The sequence below is a fragment of the Mus musculus genome, chromosome 9, assembly GCF_000001635.26.
Source record: "Mus musculus strain C57BL/6J chromosome 9, GRCm38.p6 C57BL/6J".
NCBI classification, from domain to species: Eukaryota; Metazoa; Chordata; class Mammalia; order Rodentia; family Muridae; genus Mus; species Mus musculus.
The window spans coordinates 88,668,902-88,679,234 of NC_000075.6; positions in this window are offsets into that span (position 1 = coordinate 88,668,902).

Sequence of the window (10,333 nt, forward strand, 5' to 3'; positions counted from 1 at the left end):
TTTATCATGTTTAGGTATGGGCCGTGAATTCCTGATCTTTCCAAAACTTTTATCATGAATGGGTGTTGGATCTTGTCAAATGCTTTTTCTGCATCTAACGAGATGATCATGTGGTTTTTGTCTTTGAGTTTGTTTATATAATGGATTACATTGATGGATTTTCGTATATTAAACCATCCCTGCATCCCTGGAATAAAACCTACTTGGTCAGGATGGATGATTGCTTTAATGTGTTCTTGGATTCGGTTAGCGAGAATTTTATTGAGGATTTTTGCATCGATATTCATAAGAGAAATTGGTCTGAAGTTCTCTATCTTTGTTGGATCTTTCTGTGGTTTAGGTATCAGAGTAATAGTGGCTTCATAAAATGAGTTGGGTAGAGTACCTTCTACTTCTATTTTGTGAAATAGTTTGTGCAAAATTGGAATTAGATCTTCTTTGAAGGTCTGATAGAACTCTGCACTAAACCCATCTGGTCCTGGGCTTTTTTTGGTTGGGAGACTATTAATAACTGCTTCTATTTCTTTAGGTGATATGGGACTGTTTAGATGGTCAACTTGATCCTGATTCAACTTTGGTACCTGGTATCTGTCCAGAAATTTGTCCATTTCGTCCAGGTTTTCCAGTTTTGTTGAGTATAGCCTTTTGTAGAAGGATCTGATGGTGTTTTGGATTTCTTCAGGATCTGTTGTTATGTCTCCCTTTTCATTTCTGATTTTGTTAATTAGGATTTTGTCCCTGTGCCCTTTAGTGAGTCTAGCTAAGGGTTTATCTATCTTGTTGATTTTCTCAAAGAACCAACTCCTCGTTTGGTTAATTCTTTGAATAGTTCTTCTTGTTTCCACTTGGTTGATTTCACCCCTGAGTTTGATTATTTCCTGCCGTCTACTCCTCTTGGGTGAATTTGCTTCCTTTTTTTCTAGGGCTTTTAGATGTGTTGTCAAGCTGCTAGTATGTGCTGTCTCCCGTTTCTTCTTGGAGGCACTCAGCGCTATGAGTTTCCCTCTTAGAAATGCTTTCATTGTGTCCCATAGGTTTGGGTACGTTGTGGCTTCATTTTCATTAAACTCTAAAAAGTCTTTAATTTCTTTCTTTATTCCTTCCTTAACCAAGGTATCATTGAGAAGAGTGTTATTCAGTTTCCACGTGAATGTTGGCTTTCCATTATTTATGTTGTTATTGAAGATCAGTCTTAGGCCATGGTGGTCTGATAGGATACATGGGACAATTTCAATATTTTTGTATCTATTGAGGCCTGTTTTGTGACCAATTATATGGTCAATTTTGGAGAAGGTCCCGTGAGGTGCTGAGAAGAAGGTATATCCTTTTGTTTTAGGATAAAATGTTCTGTAGATATCTGTCAGGTCCATTTGTTTCATAACTTCTGTTAGTTTCACTGTGTCCCTGTTTAGTTTCTGTTTCCACGATCTGTCCTTTGAAGAAAGTGGTGTGTTGAAGTCTCCCACTATTATTGTGTGAGGTGCAATGTATGCTTTGAGCTTTACTAAAGTGTCTCTAATGAATGTGGCTGCCCTTGCATTTGGTGCGTAGATATTCAGAATTGAGAGTTCCTCTTGGAGGATTTTACCTTTGATGAGTATGAAGTGTCCCTCCTTGTCTTTTTTGATAACTTTGGGTTGGAAGTCGATTTTATCCGATATTAAAATGGCTACTCCAGCTTGTTTCTTCAGTCCATTTGCTTGGAAAATTGTTTTCCAGCCTTTCACTCTGAGGTAGTGTCTGTCTTTTTCCCTGAGATGGGTTTCCTGTAAGCAGCAGAATGTTGGGTCCTGTTTGTGTAGCCAGTCTGTTAGTCTATGTCTTTTTATTGGGGAATTGAGTCCATTGATATTAAGAGATATTAAGGAAAAGTAATTGTTGCTCCCTTTTATTTTTGTTGTTAGAGTTGGCATTCTGTTCTTGTGGCTGTCTTCTTTTTGGTTTGTTGAATGATTACTTTCTTGGTTGTTCTAGGGCGTGATTTCCGTCCTTGTATTGCTTCTTTTCTGTTATTATCCTTTGAAGGGCTGGATTCGTGGAAAGATATTGTGTGAACTTGGTTTTGTCGTGGAATACTTTGGTTTCTCCATCTATGGTAATTGAGAGTTTGGCCGGGTATAGTAGCCTGGGCTGGCATTTGTGTTCTCTTAGTGTCTGTATAACATCTGTCCAGGCTCTTCTGGCTTTCATAGTCTCTGGTGAAAAGTCTGGTGTAATTCTGATAGGCCTTCCTTTATATGTTACTTGACCTTTCTCCCTTACTGCTTTTAATATTCTATCTTTATTTAGTGCATTTGTTGTTCTGATTATTATGTGTCGGGAGGAATTTCTTTTCTGGTCCAGTCTATTTGGAGTTCTGTATGCTTCTTGTATGATCATGGGCATCTCTTTTTTTATGTTTGGGAAGTTTTCTTCTATTATTTTGTTGAAGATATTAGCTGGCCCTTTAAGTTGAAAATCTTCATTCTCATCAATTCCTATTATCCGTAGGTTTGGTCTTCTCATTGTGTCCTGGATTACCTGGATGTTTTGAGTTAGGATCCTTTTGCATTTTGCATTTTCTTTGACTGTTGTGTCGATGTTCTCTATGGAATCTTCTGCACCTGAGATTCTCTCTTCCATTTCTTGTATTCTGTTGCTGATGCTCGCATCTATGGTTCCAGATCTCTTTCCTAGGGTTTCTATCTCCAGCGTTGCCTCGCTTTGGGTTTTCTTTATTGTGTCTACTTCCCCTTTTAGTTCTAGTATGGTTTTGTTCATTTCCATCACCTGTTTGGCTGTGTTTTCCTGCTTTTCTTTAAGAGCCTGTAACTCTTTAGCAGTGCTCTCCTGTAAATCTTTAAGTGACTTATGAAAGTCCTTCTTGATGTCCTCTATCATCATCATGAGAAATGTTTTTAAATCTGGGTCTAGATTTTCGGTTGTGTTGGGGTGCCCAGGACTAGGTGGGGTGGGAGTGCTGCGTTCTGATGATGGTGAGTGGTCTTGATTTCTGTTAGTAGGATTCTTACGTTTGCCTTTCGCCATCTGGTAATCTCTGAAGCTAGCTGTTTTAGTTGTCACTGTTAAGAGCTTGTTCTTCAGGTGACTCTGTTAGCCTCTATGAGCAGACCTGGAGGGTAGCACTCTCCTTAGTTTCAGTGGGCAGAGTATTCTCTGCAGGCAAGCTCTCTTCTTGCAAGGCAGGTACCCAGATATCTGGTGTTCGAACCAGACTCCTGGCAGAAGTTGTGTTCCACTCACTAGAGGTCTTAGGATCACGTGTGGAATCCTGTGTGGGCCCTTGCGGGTGTCAGGCGACTCAGCTGGCAAGGTAGCCGGGGCTCGAGTGGAGTGGAAGGGGTTTGTGCCCCAGATCGAGCCCGGGTAGCCTGCTTCCCTATGTACCGCAGTCTCAAGTTCCGCGCGATTGGATTGGGGCAGGCACTGTGATCCACTCACCAGAGGTCTTAGGGTCCCGTGGGGAGTCCCGTGTGGACCCTTGCGGGTGTTGGGCAAGACTCTGCTGGCAAGGTAGCCCGGGGCTCGAGTCTCGAGTCGAGCGGAAGGGACTTGTGCCCCAGATCAGGCCCGGGTAGCCTGCTTCCCTATGTACCGCAGTCTCAAGTTCCGCGCGATTGGATTGGGGCAGGCACTGTGGTCCACTCACCAGAGGTCTTAGGGTCCCGTGGGGAGTCCCGTGTGGACCCTTGCGGGTGTTGGGCAAGACTCTGCTGGCAAGGTAGCCCGGGGCTCGAGACTCGAGTCGAGCGGAAGTCTTCCATCTCTTGTATTCTGTTGCTGATGCTCGCGTCTATGGTTCCAGATTTCTTTCCTAGGGTTTCTATCTCCAGCGTTGCCTCACTTTGAGTTTTCTTTATTGAGTCTACTTCCCTTTTCAGGTCTAGTATGGTGTTGTTCATTTCCATCACCTGTTTGTATGTTTTTTCCTCTTTTTTCTGTAAGGACTTCTACCTGTTTGATTGTGTTTTCCTGTTTTTCTTTAAGGACTTGTAACTCTTTAGCAGTGTTCTCCTGTATTTCTTTAAGTGAGTTATTAAAGTCCTTCTTGATGTCCTCTACCATCATCATGAGATATGCTTTTAAATCTGGGTCTAGGTTTTCGGGTGTGTTGGGGTGCCCTGGACTGGGTGAAGTGGGAGTGCTGGGTTCCCATGATGGTGAATGGTCTTGGTTCCTGTTAGTAAGATTCCTACGTTTACCTTTCGCCATCTGGTAATCTCTGGAGTTAGTTGTTATAGTTGTCTTTGTTTAGAGATTGTTCTTCTGGTGATTCTGTTACCGTCTATCAGCAGACCTGGGAGACAGATTCTCTCCTCTGAGTTTCAGTGGTCAGAGCAGTCTCTGCAGGCAAGCTCTCCTCTTTCAGGGAAGGTGCACAGTTGTCTGGTGTTTGAACCTCCTCCTGGCTGAAAATGAAGGCCGAAAACCGGATCTTTCCCAGAAGCTGTGTTGCTTTGGCCAGGAAGGTGGCCGGTTGTCTGAAGCCGAAGATGGCGCCGCCTCAGAAGCTCTGTGGCTCTCGCCTGTTTCAGAAACTGCTGGCTTCTGTATTCCACACCCTCACCCGTGCAGCCTGCCCTCCACGGACTACCAGTACCAAGGTGGCTCCCGCCGGAGCCTGAGGCAGAAACCTCTCGGGCCAGGCGGACCCCTGTGCTCTCACCAGGCAGGTGGCCAGTTGTCTGGAGCCCTAGATGGCACCATCTCAGAAGCTCTGTGGCTCTCGCCTGTCCCAGAAACTGCTGGCCTCTGTATTCCACACCCTCACCCGTGCAGCCTGCCCTCCACGGACTACCAGTACCAAGGTGGCTCCCGCCGGAGCCTGAGGCAGAAACCTCTCGGGCCGGGCGGACCCCTGTGCTCTCACCAGGAAGGTGTCCGGTTGTCTGCTTAATTGCAATCTTAACTTCAATATCTACCACAGCTTTAGATCAACAGCTGCATATTGGTTATTTTGTTAATGATATGCACAAGAATATTAGCAATTTATTGTAGATAAAAAATTGGAGGCAAAGGTTAATGTCTTAGAAATAGTGGTCTCAACAATAAGACAGGATATAACATATTAAGGCTACAAAGACAGAAATTTCAGATACTAAAAGAGTGTTATTTTTACTCTGATAAGACTGGCTTAGTTCAAGATAGCATAGACAAAGTTAGAGCTAGTTTAGAAGAGAGAAAACGCAACAGAGAGAAACAAGAATATTGGTATAAAAATTGGTTTTCTACTTCTCCTTGGGTCACCAACTTGCTTCCCACACTTTTGGGACCTTTCTTGGGTATTCTGCTGCTTTTGTCTTTTGGCCCCTGGGCCTTTAGAAAATTAACCAGTTTTGTTAAGTCGCAGATTGAAGCTGCTTTAAGTAAGCCAGTTGCAGTTGACTACCATCAGCTGGATGTCCTGGACTCAGACAAAGAAGATCCTCCTCCCACCGAGGCAGAAACAATGACTCATCTCCAGTTTTCCACCCTTGCTGCTAATGCAGAGTCCCCTTGGTTCCTCAGGCTTTGGAGACAATAGGGACAAAGAAGGGTGACCTCCAGCTCCTATTATAGCTTGAGAGCCACAAATTGTGGTGTTACAATTGGCATAAATCTTGCAGAGGCCTTACTGAGTCTGAGGTTGACAATTCTCCTACGGGAGCTGCACAGAACTCAGAACTCTGCATGCTGGTTCGTAATAAACATGAATCCAGTATGGGCCCAGCATGGGTGCAAACTAAGTATTGCAGGGGAAGGTCCAAATAGACCGTTTCTGAGTTCCCTGAGAGACAAACCCGGTTTGGACGGAGGTTGGTATCTAGTTTTAATTACAAGTAAAGAATTTTTCTAAGGCTCTGCCTACCCTCCCCAAAAGATACCAAGAGCCACAGTGTGGGTCTGTGACAGCACCCACAGGAGGAATCGGGTCAATGTCCCCCCAGCCATGGAAATGCCCGCTCATCTAAGGATGAGAAGATTATTTGATCACCTCAGTTAAGTGTGGCCTTATTAAATTTAATTCAGAAGGGGGAGATGTCAGAGACCATCCTGTGAGAAAGTGAGCCCTTCACAATCTCCCTAACAGGCCAAATGGCCTTGTACTAAGAGCTGGTTATCACCCCCCTTCCTCCCTATTCCTTTCTTGGCACCTGAGGCTGTAAAAGCTGTATTATAGTCCTCTCTTCCCTATCTCTTCCTGGGTTCCCATGCCATCCAAGGACATGCGTTATGCCTGAGCCCAGCCTGACACCCAAGGCTGTCAAGGAGGATCGATGTTCCAGAGATAAGATGCAGAGTACCGGCTGCCTGGAGCCTGACTTCGGCCCCCATGTCAGCAGATGCCCATTTCTTTGTTCTTTGTATAATTCTCCCTCGACCCCTCCCATATTCCCGGTGATGTATGCTTTAAAAAGAAGGCACCTTAGCCTAATAAACGAGACCTTGATAGGCACCATCTTCTTGGTCTCCCCTCTTCTTTCTCTTCCTCCCATCTCCTTCCAGGTTTGCGGTCCCCCTCGCACCCACGAATAACTGAATCCCGAGGGACAGGATAATACACTTTTTGTATGTGACTTCATCTTGCATAGAAAGGCAGAACCCTCTAAGATTTGTCTACCTTTGAGCCTTATCTAGGAAAAGTCACAGTCCTTGCAAAAAGGTCTCTGTTCATAGTTTGAATTGTAATATTTAAAAGGCTTTCAAATATACTTTACAAATTAGAAATGTCATAATGATCAGAATACTGTATGATCATAAACACTCAAAACACAGGTAGATCACCCATTTTGCAATGTACTTCCATAAAATAAAAATGTGTGATGAAATATTGTGCTTTACTGGAGCATGATATAGCTGTCTCCTGAGAGGCTCTGCCAGAGCCTGAACAATACAGATATTGATGTATGCACCCAACCAACAGACTGAGCACAGAGACCCCAGTGGAGTTAGGGGAAGGACTTATGGAGCTGAAGGGGTTTGCAACTCCATAGGCAGAACAACAAAATTAGCCAACCAGGCCCCCCAAATCTCCCAGGGACTAAATCACCAACTAAAGAGTACACATGTAGTGACCCATGTCTCCAGCTGCACATGTAGCAGAGGATTGCCTTATCTGGCATCAATGTGAGAGGAGGCCCTTGGTCCTGTGGAGGCTTGATGCCCCAGCATAGGGGAATGCTAGGCTGTTGAGGCTGGAGTGGGTGGATGGATGGGGGAGCAACTTCACAGAAGCATGGGGTAGTGTTAAATAAATTAAATAACCAAAACAATAAATAAAAATTTAAATTGATTTTATCCCTTTGAAATTATGAAAAGGGTCATGTTCTAACTTTAAGCAATAATGTAAAGGAACATGAATATTCACCTGAAATGGTTGTCTAAAGTAAGCTACAAGGTGCACAGAGGCTCAGCATGTGGAAACACTTGCTATACACATATTAGCAATTTGTTTTGGAACCCTAGGGCCCATCAAAATACCAGGAATTGCCATGTGCATGCACACCCCAGCATAGGCAGTTGCAGAGGAAGGAGAATGTGGGGACTGGTTGCCTCCAAACCTTGGTCCAGCTTCAGTGAGGAGACCTTGATTGAAGGCTAAGAGCAAGAGAAGCAAAAGAACAAGATTTGCTTTAATTTCCTTTTTTAATACTTTGAGAATTGAATATTATTACCTTTTCTCCATTAATTTATTTATTCACGTCACATCCTGATCACAGAAACCCTGATACCAGTCCTCCCTTCATACAGCTCCTCTCTGCAAAGGCCCCTTCTACTCTGACAAAGGGGAGCTCCCGCACCCTTTGCTGTACCAACCCACCCTGGCACATCAAGTCATTGCAGGACTAGGTATATCCTCTCCCACTGTGGCCAAACAACATAGGCCAATTAGGAGAACAGGATCCACATCAGGCAACAGTCAGGGACAACCCTCAATCCAATTCTTGGGGTACTCACATAAAGACAAAGTTGTCCATATGCTATATATGTGCAGGGTCCTAAGTCCAGCCTGAGCTCACTCTTTGGTTGGTGGTTCAGTCTTGGGGAGCCCCCAAGTGTCCAGGTTAGTTGACTCTGTTGGTTTTCTTGTTGAGTCTGTATCCCCTCTGAATCTCTCAATTCTTTCCCCAACTATCCAAGATCGTTTCAACAAGATTCCTGAACTCTGTCTAATATTTGGCTATGGGTCACTAATTCAGTCAGCTGCTGAGTAGAGCCTCTCAGAGGACAGTTATGTTAGAGTCCTGTCTAAAAATATTGCAAAGTATCATTAATAGTGTCAGGGATTGGTGTTTGCCTATCGGGAGAGTCTCAAGTTGGTCCAGTTATTGGTTGGATATTAGTCCAGTCTCTGCTCCATCTTTGTCCCTGTATTTCTTGTTGGTAGGACAAATCTTGGGTTGAATATTTTGTTAATAGATTGGTGTCTTTATCCCATCACTGGGAATCCAACTTGACTATAGGAGGTGGCCACTTCAGTCTCCCTATGCCCCACTGCTAGGAGTCTCAGCTAGGGTCACCTTCATAGACTTCCTGGAGACTCCCCAAACCACATCTCAGGTCTCTGACACCTCCTAGAGATGTACTGTTGCACCTAATTTTAAAAATACACGCTTGATCCAGCAAGGGACTAGCAGATGCTCCCCTGACACCTAGTCAGTTCCCACAGTAACTAACGCTTCTAGAGATCCTGGCTATCCTCTGAGAACAGCCACCTGTATTGTTGAAAGTGCTGCCCATTCCTCCTTGACTGGTGCCAGAAACGGCCATCTCACCCAGCTCCCACAGATACCTTCACAAAGCTGCTCCAGTCTTTGTTCCCTGCCTGGTGCCAGCAACGGCCATCTCACCCAGACCCGTGGAAGAAAAACACTAGAGACTTTTATATTTTAAAACCTACCAGATAACTCAAAGGCATGGAAAAGAATATCCTGCCCCATACTCTGGCGGCTGTGGAGGCTACAATCCATCAGTGCCTCGAGAGAACTACATGTCTGAAGCTTCCTATCTGTCCAACTGCCTGGTGCGAATCCCAATCCTCTCACCCCCCATTCTCTTACTGTCCAGCTCAGAAATTGCCTTATCCTTCACCCAGCAATTAGCTTCTGCCATCTTTAATGACCCAATAAACAATTAGGTAACCTTCCCCTACTATGTACCAACTTCCTGTCCACTACCTATTTCTGGTCACTCTCACAGCCCTCAATTCCTTGGCTTTGCCTACACCTAATCCTACACCATGTTCCCCTCCCTATCCCCACTCCCACACAGTTACCTCCATCCATCCACCTCCAGTGATTATTTCATCTGGCTTCTGAATGAAATTGAAAGATTCCCCCCTTATGCCCTCCTTGCTATTTAGCTTCTTAGCGTTTGTGTATTAGTACATCGCTATCCTGAAGTTTATGGCTAATATCCACTTCTAACTGAGTACTTACCATGCATGTCCTTTTGAGTCTGGGATACCTCACTGAGCATGATAGTAGTTCTATCCATTTGCATGAGAAGTTCACGTTGCCTTTGTTTTTAATGGTGAGTAGTATTCCATTGTGTAGATACACCCCATTTTCTGTATCCAATTTCCCTTGAGAAACATCTAGATTGTTTCCAGTTTCTGGTTATTACAAATAAAGCTGCTATGAACATAGTTCAGCAAGTGCCCTTGTGGGATAGGGGAGCACCTTTGAATATATGTCCAGGAGTTAAGGTATAGCTAGGAATTGAGGTAGAACTAATCCTAGTCTTCTGAGAAATGCCAAATTGATTTCCAGAATGGTTGCATAAATTTGCATTCTCACTAGTAATGGAAGAGTGTTTCCCTTGTTCCACATGCTCACCAGCATCTGCTATCAGTTGAGATTTTGATCTTAACCATTCTGATGGGTATAAGGTGTAATCTCAGAGCTATTTTAATTTTCATTTCTCTGATGAGTAGGGACATTGAACATTTCTTTAAGTGTTTCATGGCCGGTAGAGGTTCCTCTCTTATGTGTTCTCTGTTTACCTTTGTACCTCATTTTTAATTGAGTTATTTGGTTTATTCATATGTATCTTCTTGAGTTCTTTACATAGTTTGGATATTAGCCCACGGTCAGATACAGAGTTAGTGAAACTCTTTTCCCAATCTGTATGCTGCTGTTTTGTCCTACTGACAGTGTCCTTTGCCTTTACAGAAGCTTTTCGGTTTCATGAAGTCCCGTTTATTAATTGTTGATCTTAGTGTGTGAGCTGTCGGTGTTCTGTTGAGGAAATTCTCTCCTGTGCCCATGCATTCAAGACTGTTCTCCTCTTTCTCTTATAGTAGATTTGGTGTATATTATTTTATGTTGAGGTCTTTGATCCACTTGTACTT